The sequence below is a fragment of the Pogoniulus pusillus genome, chromosome 20 (genome assembly GCF_015220805.1).
Source record: "Pogoniulus pusillus isolate bPogPus1 chromosome 20, bPogPus1.pri, whole genome shotgun sequence".
NCBI lineage: Eukaryota > Metazoa > Chordata > Aves > Piciformes > Lybiidae > Pogoniulus > Pogoniulus pusillus.
Genome location: NC_087283.1, coordinates 12,315,142 through 12,331,668, shown reverse-complemented (window position 1 = coordinate 12,331,668; position 16,527 = coordinate 12,315,142). Strand labels below are relative to the sequence as shown.

Sequence of the window (16,527 nt, the reverse complement as noted above, 5' to 3'; positions counted from 1 at the left end):
AAAAGTCTAGTCACTGGGTGTTTGTCTTGGGAAAAAAAAATAACGTGACAGAAACAGCTTTCACCTAAACCAGTATTTGGTGGGGTTTGGGGTGGTTTTTTAGAAGAAAGAAAGGAATATGGCAAAGAATCAACATAATTAACTGTAAAGATCTTTATTTGCTGCCTTTTTTAATGTTTTAATGCTGGTTTTCTAAGGATTTAATGGAATAAAATATAATTTTATAATTACTTTTTTCCCCCTGTATTAAGTCATCTGTGTGCCAATAATTAAGGAGAACATTTCCATTATAACAGGACTGTAAATTCACTTTCTCATTTTAAAGCTTGGTATACAAGTCCCAATTTTGAAAATAAACTTATATTAACTTACATAATGTATAAAACTTCTAGAGAAATAATGCAAGCCCCTGCCAGCTTCAGTATCAGGCTGTGCTTTCTGACAGAAAACACAGTCTTTGAGATGCTTTAAATGTTAATTAATCCAGACAAATTAAAACAAAGCCTCTTCAGGGGGAAGCAAGGTAAAGAGTCTTTAAGCACAATGCTGTAGTATCTGAGACACAGTGGTTTTGAGGGGAAAAAAAACCACTAATTTATCCTCATCTCTTAGTAGAGCTTTCTGGAGAAGAGTCAAGCAGTATTAGAGAGAATAAGAATGTGAGCAGCCAAAGCTCTCTGTGATTCAAATTACTGACCATCAAACTGCTTATAGGCATTTATGAACTAATTCCAGCTGATGATGGTCATATTCCAGCAAAACAAACTCCAACCATCTGCATTATGTTACAAATAAACTACATTATTTGAAGTATGTGATTTACATAGCACTACAAAACACCTTCCTGATTTCCACCAATGTTACACTCCTCCTACTGATGTGAGAATTATTCATAACCCCCACGTACTCCAGAAGGAAGAAAACAAAGCACTTCATAACTATCTATTCTAAAAGAGGTACAATAGTTTGTCAGAGACAAGGTGGTCAGCTGGGAGGACTAAAATCATCTGTGAAGATCACCACATGACATGGGTGGTCTTAAAAGAAAAGAAGAGAGGGAAATGGGAGGTCTGGTGGGCAGAAGAGGAACAGTTCCTCATGTAGTTGGCAATTAATAGTGAAAAAATTAACACTTATGGGGCTACAGAATCTGTGCCAGTTATCTGCATGAGACAAATGTGTATTTGAGAAACACATCAGGCAATGTTGTGGGGAGACGTGGAAGAGAGGGAGTAATTAAGCATCAGTATGTAATGCAGATGTAAATGCTAAGACTGCTTTTGGAAACGTACATATCATCACTTTGTGCCTGTCCTGCCTAAGCAATTAAAATATTCTGTTGATATTTTTTACCTAAACATAACATACCACTACTTTAGCCCCCCTTCAGTGGTAGTTTGTGCTTAAGAGTTCTGTTATAGTTTAAACAGAGACCTCAGGAAATTTGAAATCATTGCCAGATACAAAGGCAGATTTCATAACATGAGTTAAATGCATCATCTGCTCACATGAGAGGGTCTCTCCTATATAACACTTGCAGAAATTATAAACTCTCCATATGCCTGCAGAGTTAATCACTTCCTTAAAGGATCTTTCAAAAAATATGCTTGCACAGTAAGTTTCCAAAACTTTCTAAAAGAATATAGAAAACCAAGGCACTTATGAATAGTGGGTTGGACATGGGGTAAACTGAAGTTTTCAACCCTCCTTCCTTTTATGATGGCTTTCCTGAACAAGGCTTTAAGTTTCTTGTACCTGAAGAAAGCCTCAGTAGGACACCCTCTAACTTCCTGAGAAAACAGAAAACTAGGTCTGCAATTATAAGGGCTATGAGAGAATAAGTAGGGTAGAAGATGTGGCAAGTTTATACAAAAATTTCTGAAGGACCTTTAAGAAGGAATCCTGTGACCAACTTTGTAGCTTTGGTGTAGATAACAGATGTGGTGAGGCTTTTCCTTTTCTGAGGAAGTGCACTGGAAATTCAGTTACAGTGGTGAAGAGAGCCAGAGCTGAAAGTACGAAGTTTTTCTTTTCACAACTGCTTTTCTGTAATGAAACTAACTAAGATTTCTGTCTTTTGGGGCAGTTTGTTGCACTTTATAGTTTGAATCAGATTTCAAGTGGAGATAATTCATCTTTTCAATCACTTAGTGAAAGGCTATGTCTTGGGCAGGTTCCACATGTTAACCATAGCTATGGTGATCCATAGGAATTTCTCACTAGTCTATATCTACTAGTAGTGCTACTCTTAGTATTTGCAGCTTCAATGAACATTTCACATGGTTACACCTTTCCCAAAATCTCTAATAAACTTGTGGCTGAACGTCCAGAAACCACAAAATGGCCAGAGCCAAACTAGCCTTACACAATAACCCAACTGAAGAGAGCTGTTAGAGTCAACAAGGTTTTCTAAGCCAGTTATTTCTGAAGTCATTAATCACCAAAAAAACATTACATTTCTTATTCCTGTTCTTGTCACTCTAAACCAGCTCCTCTGAGTCAGTTACTGACAAATCAGACTGTTATGAAAATAAGCTGTAGTGAGCATTGAATAATAACAAAACTTGGTTCACGGTCTCTTACTAGCCTGTTGGAGAACTTTTTTTCCCTCTAGCTTAGCAACTGAGTAGAGGCAAGCATCCCCCTTATTTGAAAATAACACTGGAGGATCTGTGCAGTAGGCAGCAATTGTGCATTATGTGGGGTTTGCTTCCCTTATGCAAATTATTAGTATTTTCCTTGGGTCACTCAGTGGTGAGGTGGATGGTCAGCATTTGCCAGTACAGAAAGCAAACTAATAAAAGAGTTCTTAATGAGAATCATTAAGTCCACGGCCATATGATGAACCACTATGTGCTAAAACCTCTTCAATGAAGCTACCTGATCAGTAAAGGTACACAAGGCATATGATATGACAGCAAAAAAGGCAAACGCAGTATCTGGTCTTTCATTCCCCTTATTAAAGAGACTTAGATCTAATTACTGAAAGATGGATAGTCTTACAAAATACCTTTTCTTTCTGCCTAAGGTTATTAAGAAAAGTGGAATTCTTCACCTTGTCCTTAAACTCAGTGGAAACTGTTCAGTTCACCTCCACTTGGTGTGTTAAATTATTCGCACAGCTTGAATTAATACTAAGTCTACATCTGAACATCTTTGCTTTAGTCACTTTCTGCCAATCACTTAACAACCATAGGCTGAGGTTTTCTTGATGTAGAAGTCATCAGGGAACAAATTCAGATGAAAATATCTAAGTATGATGAGACAACTTTGATATTTCCAAAGAACTTCTATTTCAAGCTCTATTTTCTAGGGTAAGAGACTCCCAGACAACTAGAACACAGAGAGAAATATAAAACTAGGCAAAGTGATACACAGCTCTTTGGTGATTCAAACCAAATTTGATGAAGCCCCATTTATACAGTCTATCTCCTCAGTGCCTATAATTTTACATGTAGAGGAGCAAGTGGGAGCTCTTCTGAAATTAGAGCAATGTGGACTGCAAAATGTCTAAGAGGTGAAACAATCCACATGCAGAGAAGGATAGTTGACATGGTACGTACTGAAGCAAAAAAAATGGCGCACAAAGGATATGCATTCTTGTGCAATGTTTGTAAGCACAAACTTTGTGATCCAATATAAATTGCAGTTGTGAAAAAAGGAGCATGTAGGTTTTGGGGTGGTTTGGGTTTGATTTGTTTTTTTTTCTGGAAAAAAAAAGGACTTCCATGTAGAATTTGAGATAGCAAGAGAATGAAATGTCAATATCTACAAGCTAGCAATCTACAGGAACAATGCCTCCCTCTCTTAGAATGGAACCATACATAAATATTATAGAACCATAGAATGGTTTAGGTTGGAAGGAACCTCAAGGATCACCCAGTTCCAACCCCCAGCCATAAGCAGGGACACCTCTCACTAGAACAGGTTGCTCAAGGCCTCATCCAACCTGGACTTGAACACCTCTGGGAAGGGAGCATCCACAATCCTCCCTGGGCAGCCTGTGTCAGTGTCTCACCACCCTCACTGGAAAACATCCTTTCCTAACATCTAGTTTGAATCTCCCCTCTGCAGTTTAAACCCATTGCCCCTTGTCCTGTCATTACAAGACCTGGTCTCTCCACAGCCTTCCTGTAGGCCCCCTTCAGATACTGGAAGGCCACTATAAGGTTTTATTAAAAAATAACAAAAATAGACCCATGAACAAATGAAAAAAAAAAATAAATTACAGATTAAATCCTTCACCAACCTTTATCCTTTTGAAAACCAGCACCAAGTCAGTGCATTTGCACAGGATGTAAGTCAGGGCACAAATTGGCCCTTCAGCTCTGAGATTCCTCCAAGCTTTCCCAACAGCTTGCTGAGCATAATTTGGACTTGGTTATTTAAAGCTACACAGAATAATACAGTATGAAGACTGGTACAAACAATAACTCTTGCACAATTTATCACGTAGAGAAGAGCAACTAATCTTTTTAGGAAACAAGGTATTCAAAATTATTTAATGCTAATATTTATGCACCAGAAAGCATTCTAAGCATAAAACAGCCCTCCTCCCCCTCCCCATCAACACACACAAGATGCATTTGTGAACATCTTTAGCTACAATACCCCATATTTTCAGAGAGTCTTGAAATTATTGTGCTATATGCTGGCATTTATGAAATTCTGTTATTAATGCCTCTCTCATAACAAAGATAAGCTGTATTTACAATACTAATATCTTGCATAAATAATCAGGTATGTATAGCTACACATGTAGTCTTATATACCAATGATGGTTCAAGAGTGTACATTATTGTAATAAAGACAATAACACCAATATTATGAAAAGTTTGGAACATTTCTTTCTGGCAGACTTCTGCAGTACACTGTTAGAAAGAAAAAAAAAAGAAAAAAATAAAGAAGATATTCATCCTACAAACAACTACAGGTTTTTTGGCTGTTGGGGTTTCCATTTCCCCCCTCCCCAACTACATGCTATTATTTAAAACCAGTTTAAAGTGGTAACTATAACAACATCAAGGCAATGGTGGAATTGGACTAAAGTGACAATACTTCCCAATAAAGTATAGGGAATCAATCCATTATCCATCCCTTGCAAATATGTGACTATTGCCCAATTCTTTTAAAACTTCAATTAAAGTTTGTAACAGTATTGTTCTCTTTGACTAATCTTCAAAGTATCTGGTAAGAACAATGTTTTATTTGTATGCCAACTTAGTAGTCTAAAAGCTAAAATTCTTTTTTTTTTTATGACACAGTTTTATGGTATTAAAACAAATTTTAAAACACAGAAAATCTGTTGAGCATGATTCTATTGCTTCCTAAGAGAGATAGGCACTTCCTTTGCCTCAACTAGCATAAGAACAGTATGTTAATAAATCAGAGAAATCACTTTCATTTATCTCTTGCATGCTAGTAAAGGTTCTGTGACCAACTCAACATAGTACTTAGCTAGTGAGCTCACTATTTCACCTTTTTCACAGCATTCCTGTTGCAATGCATATTGCTCAATTGACCTTTTCTTTCCTTAGCAATACTGTATAAGAACAGAGAATTAAGCCTTCTTTACATGATCTCCAGCCACAACATTCCAGAAGGATAAGAAATTTACTTATAATCAGCCAAAGCCCTTTTAACAATTGTTTCCAATTTTCAGTTAAATCAAAACATTAAAACCCCACAATCTTCCAGATGCAAAGTGTGCACTTGACTGTCATTTACACAGATCTAAGGGGTTTAAGAAATTTCCCAAGTGTTTGCTAGATACAACAAGAGGGGAAAGGATATCTACATCAGTGAGAACATTTAAACACATACAACAGCATTCAAACTTGTTACGCATTAGTGATATCTTAACCATCAGTTGTAAGAGCACTCTCAACTAAGCTGGCCTCTCCAGATTAAGAAATAGTTAGATCCACTACTTTTAAGTATGCAAGCTCCATGTGTAGCTTTCCAGGGTGCTACTTCCCACACATTCCACTTTTTCAAAGGTTTATTCTGAAGATAATTTTACTGAAGTAAAAGACTCAGTTTGGTAAGAAGAAATATCACTATTATCAAACAAGGGGCGCAAACAAGAGAGCAGTTATCTGAAACTCCTGAAACCATCTTTTAACAACCTCTTTAAAGTTGTCTCAAACTTCATTCCTTATCTCTGTATGCTGAACCTCAGTCTGAATTTCTGGTTATTGGTCTCAGTTTCTGAGGAATCTCAGGAGGTTCTGCAACAAAGCCATGCAACGAATAACCTCTGAGAAGCTAATTTTTTTCACTGTTATCTCACATAGTAAACTTCTTCTCTCTCCCACTTCATCTTTTTATTCAAAACCAATCTTATAAGCCAACAAAGGCAGTAACAGTAACCTGGGCTTGTCCCACTCCCATCATGGAAATCTATTCTACCGACTTCTCTAATTGCAATTTATAACTTCCTGTAAATGTTTTCTATTAGTTTAATTAAGGGGTTTGGTGGCCATATGCTCTCAAAATATGCCATTTCTGCCAGATAGTTTGCTGAAACTATTTTCAAGACTATGAAACTACTATTTTAGCAGTATTGTATCTACACCAATTTCTGTCTTATTATACACATCATGTAAAGATCTGTTGCATCTTCCCTATACATTCTGTGAGCGTTTCTTTAGTATTGTTTTCTAAAGCAGGTCTGTATTCCTTTCACTTTCTCCTACTCATTCAGTCCTGAATGGTCTTTGTAAGCATTGCAGCTCTGAGCAGGCTGCACTTTATTTAATGGTTTTGTGTGTGTGTGTTTCAGAATTCCAACATGTTTTCTCATCATTTTTAGGGGAAAACTTGTTTAAAAATTCATCTGTTTTTTTATTCCACATTGTACAGCACTGCAAAATACTCTTTCCATCACTTTTTCTTTGTTCACTGTCCTAAAGCATTTGCTCAAGCTTGTCTTTTACTGCTGACAAAACCAGCTCAAATGTCTTACTAAGATCTTTTGTGATGCAATGCATGTGTCATGTTTCTCTTTACACATCTCTCTGCTGCTTTTATGCTGATTGCGTCTCTAGTTGTTTTTCTCTGTTCAATTTCTTTACATATATTTGGTTATCCAGTTGTGATGAGCTCTTTGACTTATGACTCTCTTTTTATTCTCCTATTGAACATTCACATTTCACTTATTCAGCTTGTTTTAAGGAAAAATTAACACAAACCCCAAAAGACAGATCAGGTGCAATCAACTGTTCAAAAGTTGGTGACCTCAATCTTCCACCAAGTCTTCATTAGAGAGAAAACACAAGAACCCGCATCTGGAAATTTGGGAGACAGTGAGGACTTTAGGGTCCACCATACCATATCTATTACTTTTTCCCCAGTCAGGTCCTTAAAAGACATCTTAAAACTATGAATTAACCACAAATTAGAAATGGTTTGGTTTTCCATTTGGGTTAACTTCTTACGTGCATTCAAAACAATCTCGTCTGCCTTTTAAATCTACCTGTCCTTCTCGCCAGTGGGAGACAGTGATATGCATGACAACACATTTGATTTTCTTCCAATATTCAAAGTCACTCTGAGCTTTCTCAACAACAATATCTAGTTCCACATTTTTTCATGACAGTTGTTCAAATAACTTTTTAACAGACAGTTTCTAAGGAATATGTTTATCAAATTCCTGTCTTATTTTCTTCATCAAGTTAGTCAGTTGTTCTGGCCTAGGAATTCCAACTGAGTTTTGCTTTCCTTGAAAGCAGCTTTCTCTAAAAATCTGTCTCCATCCATAAACACTTCATCTTTAGACACATTGACATTTTCTTACTTGGCATCTCAAAATAGCTTAGGAAGCACAGGTAGAGTGCAGTACATTGGGGTCTTTGCACTACATTATAAGTTGCTATTCAATCAAAATATAAGCCCTTTAAATTACATGGGGTTTTTTTTATTGTAAAAGCTTTCATATGCTTACAATACTTTTTTAAAACTGCCTCCTTAGTGAGGCAGAACCAGAAAAGCATAACTAATACTGTCAGTGAAGCTACTGTAGTGGGTACAAGAGGGGCTGATTCCTGGAGATAAGAAAGAATATGGTGTGAAAATAGAATCTGTAAAGGTGCTGCTTTCTGTATTACACATATACAGCACTGCAATGGACTTAGAAAAGTTACAAATGCCTTACAATCATAAAACTTTCAGCTTTAAGATTTTAATAGAAAAGGTCAGTAGGCAAACTCAGACCAAAGTTTCAAAGATAATCAAAAGATGTTAAACTTCCTTACATTTGGATAAAAGTGACAGAAGTGGATGCAAAGGCTCAAGACTGATTACATGAGTCACTTTCCTTGCTGCTAAGAGACAAGATAGATGTTTCTGCCAAAAGCTCAGTGTCAGCTCAACAGGAAAACATTCCAGGAGGTCACCACCTCTCACTCCCTCGCCTGAAATGGTCATGAAAATGTAACAGGATTACCAACAAATGATTGTGGATTAGCAACAATCTTCAGTCGCACCAGGTACCTACCCTAAAAGGCTTGCATTTTTCTGTGCAGAATGTAGATACCTGGACTCTTTTATACCAGCTCTAACATAAGAAGTACTCTTTGTTTGAATACACAAAGTATCAAGGTCAGGACAACAGCAAAGTATAACATCAAGCAACACATTTGAGGGGATGGCTCTGGAGCAGCTGGTTAGCTTCCATGATGAATGAGAATTACAGCAGTTTTCAAGAGACCAACAGAAGGCTAGCAGGGTCCTAATCAGCTATAACATCAGTAGTAAAGATCTAAGGAGGCCAGAGCACTTCCAAAACTACAAACTTCTCTGGGCTTTAGTTTCAATAATTATAGCTGTGACAGCTGGACAGTGTGGGTACATGACTGGAATTGGTTGGAGTTTTTGACATATGGTGCTATTGGAATCCTGTCTGTCAGGAAAGGAACATAAAATTACCCCCCAACAACTGGGAGCTGCAGTGCATGTCATCCTGTCTCAAAGTAAAGGAGCAAAGATAGCATTTTTGCAGGTTAACATTCAGCAAATGACAGAATGTCATTGCAGGAATGTTACAACACTACACCAGTGAAAAGTGCTGCAGGGTCAGAGGGGCAATTCAACTTAACTAGAGGAAGTGCGTTGGCATGATTGGCTTTCCTTCTGCATGTGAACACATTCTAACTAAATTTCTAGCCTCTGTTAACCCTCTGCAATAACCATTTGGTGCTGAGACTGCAGGAAGTAGCCTTGTGTGAGCTGAAAGAGCTCACACCTGTGAGCAGGAGCACGGAACAACAATTTCAGCAGCGTACCTCTTTCAAAGTGTGACTCTGACATGGTCTTTTTCCATCTTGCATGTTTTTGCCCATGTAAAAGTCAGAAAGAGGGTAAGCTCTATCTTCCACCTAAATGAACATCATTCTGTCAAAAAACAGTGTGTATTGGCTAGTGACTAATTTTTCCTTACAGCCTTCTGATTAAAAGTAAATGTAAAAATTCTGAAGGAAAAAATGTTCAGCATAATGAAGCAACACAGAAGTGTTTGTCAGCTAGACAACTGCACTGTGCAAAGCCTATTTCTGCTCGGAAGAGCAGTTTAACTACAGGTCTTTGAGACAGAATTCATCATATTATCTCAGTTTTCCTCAAGCTCTGAAATGTGCACACTAAATTTAAACCCTTTCATTACCACTCCCCACTCCCTCTCATCCTTTTTTCTGTGCTACATTTGCCATTAATTGCAAGTTTGCTTTCTAATACATATTGCTTACCTTATAATTGCCATACCACAACCAAAACCTAAAAATATTGGGGGGGTTTTCAAGTTCTTTTTTCTCCCATTCTTGAAACTTTTTTTGTCGCACAAAACTTCCTCAAATCCCAGAGTAGTCCATTCCTACATAAAGGAATTTGAGCAAGTGTGTCTGAAGGTCAGCATGAACAAACAAAGAACTTCTGGTGAAGTGGAAACACAGGAGACAGTGGAAATGGGCTACCACACAGGGACATTGGCCTGACAATGTAGAGGTGGAATTAGCGAAGTCAAACTAAAAGTTGTGGAGGATATTAAGAAGAGGAAAGATTTTCTGAAGTGTAATAGCAACTAAAGAAAGACTGATGAAAATGTGGGCCCACTGATCAAAGCGAGTAGGAGACCTAGCAGCAAATATGGAATCAAGGAACTGAGCATTTTAAATTACTTTTACTTGAAAAGTCTACCCTCAGACTTCCACATCCCTGGAATATGAGTGGCAACCTAGGAAAATTGAATTAATCATTTCCATAACAGGAGAATGGTCAAATACTGAAATAAGGACCCAGCAAATCTGTGCAGTTTCTATCCTTGAAGATGTGCACAATTGAACTGGACATGGTCCTAAGCAACCTCATGCAGTTGGCCCTGCTGTGGGCAGCCCTTCCAATGCATGACTCTGTGATGACAAGTAGTACATTTCAAAAGACACCATGTTAACTTTGTGTGTGTATGTGTGTTAGCACAACTTGTGCTAGAAGATCTGCTTTACGTTCACAAAAAGACAGTGAAACCTGAAATGCAGGGGATCTTAATGTCATCAAATCTTTAAAAGGCATAAAAACATTTAGGTAACACACAGTATTTGCTCTAGTAATTCATGTTTGGTGTCTGCCTCACATGCCGCAATATGAGATTTTGACAAATCAATTAATGACGACTCAGAGGATATAGATGTTATTAGTTTAAACAAAAAGCAGAAATAAAAATGCAAAATCAAAGTGCCTTTTAAGATATTTTGTCACAAAAATGTGAACAAATTATTTTCAAGCAGTATTTCTATGGGCAAGCTCTGTCTTAAGCTCCAGTATTTTGCTAGTCTGAACTATGTTAGATATCTTTCCTCACCATCTCCTGGTATTCAGGGATGTTCTCCTCTTGTTTTCTGTTTATGCCTTAGGGAACTTTTGTGATGCTAATTATGTTTAAGAGAAAGGGAGAGACGAAAAACCTTGTCATAAGGTAGCACGAAGGCCATCTCACAAAAAGCAGAGAAAGTGGAAGAGGAAAGAGAATGAGACCACTACTATAAAACTAATAAGCAAGATAAGATAAAAACACAAGGCCATACTCTTTGTACATTCTCTTCAGTGTTGAACAACAATGAACTTTGCTTTCCAGTACATTTAGAACTCTGTCTTAACCAGGGTTCTCAAATGTGTTAAAAAATACCATATGGGGCTTAGTGTTTTTGATTAGAAATGCATTAATGTGGGACAACTGGCTTTTCCAAAAGAAAGGCATTTCTAACAGGAGAAGGCTGCTATTATTTATATGAGCTGAGATCATCCCATTTTACTGATTCATTTAGAGTGATGCCAACTACAGCTGAAAACTAGCATTTCTTCATAAAGAAATTATGAAATTACTGGAGGCTTTGATCTCACATCACCCAAGTTTTCATCTGCAGGGACTCACAGCACAAACACTAGTCATCGGAAATATATACTATATGGCATATCTCATACTAGAGAACAGGAGAGAGAAGCCTATTTGATCAAAATATTTGGAACCATGACCTAAAGTAAGGTTTGACAGGCCTAACCTCTGAGGTTTTTCTTCCATTTTAGATACTTATAGTATTTTATAATGGAAAGTGTATCACTTGTAAAGTAGCAAGACTCTAAACCCTTGGCTTTTTTCCCCCTCATTACAAAACATGTCTTTCCAAGGAGTTGTTTTTCAAAGATGCACACACATAACTACATGCCTATATTGACTGTACATTTATTTGTTGTACTTGAAAATACTTGATCTGTGCTTTGTGCTTCCAGGTTTGGCATGCTGTGTTTGCAGCTATCTCCCCTTAGGCCTGCAAGACTATCCCACTTGAAGAAAAAAAAAAATAAAAGAACAACTGCCCTTAAGTTACATCATGCAGTGGTTAAATATGAAATACATATAATGCCAATACAAGAAAAGAACAGAGAGTGGATTAATATGATACTCAACTTCATCCAGTTTAGCTGAAAGATGATTAATCAGCACAGTGGCTGAAAGTTGTTGTTACAAGTCACCAAAGTGTTGCAATAACGGCCAAGACAAAAAGGCTATATTCTCAGAGCAGCTTGCTCTAAAAGGGAACGTGTTACAATGGTTTGATGAAGAAATATGAAATATAAAGTGTCAAATAGAAGAAAATGCAATCAGTTCACTGATCCTACACTGAAGAATTAAAGAAGGCAATAGCCTTGAGGAATGAAGGCACCTCTGATCTTTGGCACAGCATGGGCTGCCTGTATTCCCCTCGTCAAACAGTAAATAATCAAAATCAATAGGAGGCATAAGAAGTCTAAAAAACTCAAAGGAAAATTAATTTCCCAGCTATACCAACAATAAAAATCATTCCCACAGAGTATGATTTGGCTTTTTAGCAAAACTGAAAAGGCAGGGATCTGGGCGAGGTTTTGTGTTATGTATTTCACTGATACCTGTGGGGGTTTGTGGTATTCTGGGTTTACATTTTCCCATTCTTCCTACTCTAATGTGAATAAGGAAGACCAAATTTACAAGAAAAGTTTGGAAGGAGGCAGCAGTCATGACTCCCACAGTGACACCAGAGAGATCATGAATATGATGAAGTCCCAAGCTTCAACATAAGGCTCAGAGATGTAAAACATAGCTGACAGCAGTATGAAGACATGTAGTGATCTCAGTACAATTTAAGACCATTTCTCAGCATTACCTTCTCCCATCTGGATTTGGAATAGGAAAAAGTTGAGCAAATTAATTGTTTGAAAGTATCTTAATATTCAGCTGAATAGCTGCTCATTCTCTGCCTTGCTCTGCAATGGCATAGCCTCTTTGTATGTTAGCTTGGCAGGCTGACTTAGAGCACCATACACTGACATGAAAATCAGGAGTATCTCTTCAGTTTTTGTTTCTTAAAGTCAGCAAAACATACAGCATTGCAGAGATGATAGTGGCTGTCAGTCTCTTAGGGGAAAGCCTCTGCTTGTGTTGCTCTTGAAGAGAATGATGGAACAGCATTGGAAACATCCTCACTGATAGAGGCTGACAGTTCCCTTTATTGTCTAGACTTAGAACTGCATCAGATACAGAACATGGTGTATATATATGTAAAACAGCACAGCTTGGTTCTGCATAGTAAGCCACTTCCATTTCAGGCAGTCTCACACAAAGAATAAGAGTAATGGAACAAAGGAAGAAACTGGAAAACCAAAGAGGTTAAAAATGGTCTCTTCCAGAACAGTTGTGTGGATCCTCTGGAACAAATTGACCCTTTCCTACTGTCAAATCTTACTGGAAAACAAGTCACTTGGCTGGACACACATTTGTTGGCATTATATCACTTACTAATGACCCTAGGATTGGTGCAGTTGTCTAACTGTCTTTGGGTGTCCTGCTCAAGTGAATAAATTAGGAGGTAGTGTTCCTTAGTGAATCTGTAGGATAACTAGGCCAAATGCAGAACATCTAAATTAGGAAGCCATTTCCCCACTACCTGTCCAGGGAGCACATGGCTCCTGAACCAGGTATCTAGGAAGGAGTCTGAGTATTCCTAAATATTATCAAAGAGAAAGACTCTAGCATGCTAAATATGGTCTTGGTGCTAGGGTCATTTGCCAGTTGGGAAAATATAGCTGAGTCTTTGTGTTTAATACCATCTACCTCTTGACATATGAGCTGAGCCCCTGGGTTATTTCAAAGAGGCTAATTATAATTACCTCTTCCTCTTACTAATAGTGCCACAGAGAGTAATGACCACACTTGTTCAGCATATCTGGCCTAGGGCCTGTCTGAGAAGCAGGATATTCAGTGACACAGGCAGCGTGCTTCCTGCAGCCCTGTGTGCTTCTTTGAACTTCTGGCATGCAAATACTGAGCCTTCTTACCCGGTGCAATATCAGGCAGTTCACAGGCCACTGGTTCTACTGTTGCTTCTAGGGGTAAGCAAAACAGTAATCTGGGGTCACAGCCCAGATTATACCCAATCACTCCTTGCAATTTAGAGAGTTTCTTTCAAAAAGGCTCAGACACTTTCCACAGATGCAAGCATTAAAAAAAAAAAAAAAAAAATTAAAAAAGAATCATAGAATGGTCTGGGCTGGAAACCACTATAAAGGCTGTAGAGGGTATTTTTCAAATGCCAGCACTAATATATGTTCTAGAATTGTCTTGTCACTTACTGTATACCATTTCATGACTTCTTCCAGAGTGTCTCAGAGGCTCTTACAAATGCCACCACAGAGGGGAAGTGGGTGTTTCACTTCTAACTAATGGCAACATTTCCTAGCTTAACATCTCTTTTTCTATTTATCTAATAAACTGGTTTGTCAGTAGATAATACGAAATTCCACCTGACATGCTTGAAAGCTAAATACCGGACTCACAGGGTATTTCCATTTCAGCATGCAAGACTTTACACTTGGAGTTCCTATTAGCTCCAGTAACAGCATCCATGTTTTTACCTTAAAAGACAGAATAAACCCCCAGGTGAAGGCAGCTAAGACTTGTACAATGCCCTAGGTAGAACAACTTTGCAAACAGCCTTTTAGGGATTTTCTGCCTGTTTTTTCTTGCAAACACAAAAAGCCTGGGAACCACCAAAGGTCTGTTGGATGTACCAGAACTTGATTTTGTTAATCCTTTTAAAAATACCGCTGAGGTTTGTAAATATTCACTGTGGTGCTAAGGCTTTGAGAAAGCAGTTACACAGCAAATTTGAATGATTAATGATCCAAGACATTTTAACATGTTATTTCTCTATTTTCAACACAAATAGTGTGTAAAGGGTGTTTAAAACTTTAATGAATCGAACTATATGAGTAAGGAATGTTAATCATTTTAATTGCCCAGTAGTCTGAAATTAGATTTAACAGTCTGATAATGTATCTTTAAAGGAATACAACCCTGCTCTATAAAAAAATCCCTTCCAAGCCAATTCTAATAATTTCTATTTATCTTTTATGACATTAACTGTTATACCAGTCTGCCGACAGACAGCCTTACGCTCACATTTAGTTTAAATGTGGTGCAGTATAGTTTTTCATTATCATTAACGTGCTCCTGGTGGGCAGAGTGCAATGCAGTGGCACTGGTCACACTTCATTGCTTTATCTCATATGACAAAGAGAGATGATGTGCTTCAGTCCAGGCCAGAAGATGAAAGCAAAAGGTGGCCATGGAAAACTCCCCCTGCTGCCTAGGAACAGCATAAGGGCTGCATCGTGTGACTTGCTAACAGCACGAAGGGGCAGACAAATAGATTTTCCTCTATATTTATAACCAGCATCATTCTTCCTTTCAGGCCTTTCAGTGCAGGTAGCTGTTTTATATGAAATGAACAATCTTTATAGACGTACCAGAGCCATAACAAGGCTGATTTTCAGCGAGGCTGAGGTATATAACTCTTACAGAATTGTCAGGCTTCTTGCTCAACAAATCAAGCCTAACTTATGATGTTTGCAGTGTAATTTTTATTCCTGTTTGACTAGCCAACTACCCAGTGGTAATAGGATGTTAGAAAAGGGCAGTAGCAATGTTTGTACATGCCATGATTGATAGGCAAACTCTGCATTTTTCATTTATATCTCCTGATTCCAAATCAGTTAAGTTTAGGAAAAATGAAACAAAATGGCAAGAAAAATGCTTGCAGATTGCAGCCCAGCACTCTCGTAGATCTGAGTTCAGCCCACATCTGCTAGGATTGTCTGGAAACATTAAGATATCTAAATGAAAATCAATACTATATGTGCCAGCATTTACTACCAAGAACAAGTATCAAGAGACCTCAGCTAATCAGGCTTTCAAGCTTGTACTTGAGCCATAGTCTGAACCCCAGGGGTGTCCTAATTGGCCCAGACTAATCATAGAAGAGTTAAATTTATAACCAGGAAAGACATCTTGTTTTTCTTACCAGTCATCATTTTGAAACCGAAAGCCTCACCTGTGTGGTAGCAGATGTACGGTGACAGCCACTGGTCATGCAAGAACTGCTTCTCACCTGTCAAAGGTAAAGGAAAGACTAATTTACCATCTTCCATAAAACCAGTCAGGCACATTTAAGCTTTTGGTAGGTATATAGTGCTATCAAACCTTTCACATGAACTGCATATTTTCTCAACTTAAAAGCTCTGCATTTAACCCTCCTGTGCTAGAAGACAGAAGGTTTATACTTTAGAGGTAAAACATCCTCTACATACTGTGATCTGCTAGACTATTTTTTTTTTTTTGTGCTGCTACATAAATATATTTCCAAACCAAATTCTGTTGGTGGGACTTCATTTTCTTTTTCTTCTGCAGCAAAGGCAGATGTGAACAGAACACATGCACTTCAATTCCTTAAGTACAAAAATATGCATATATAATTTTTCCTATGCTAAAATACAATTATTTTTTTCTAAGATAAAAGTGTGCAGGATATCTCTTTTAAGACTGTTAAATCATACTGTTAAAAATTATATTGCATGAAGGGATTTGGTTCCTAATATTTGTATTCAAGATGCCAAATGTGAGCAGATTTTATACTATTTTCAACAAATTAAACACAAATATGTAAA

At 37.7% G+C, this 16,527-nt stretch overlaps 1 long non-coding RNA gene across 2 annotated transcripts in view; it reads right to left on the bottom strand.

Annotated features, from left to right (window-relative positions):
- LOC135184216 (uncharacterized) overlaps nt 1–16,527 on the bottom strand; it is a 57,702-nt gene that overhangs the window by 23,373 nt on the left and 17,802 nt on the right. For both annotated transcript variants that reach the window (XR_010305912.1, XR_010305913.1), the window contains one exon: nt 15,915–15,971. This is a non-coding gene — a long non-coding RNA (uncharacterized LOC135184216). The remainder of the gene's footprint in view (nt 1–15,914; nt 15,972–16,527) is intronic.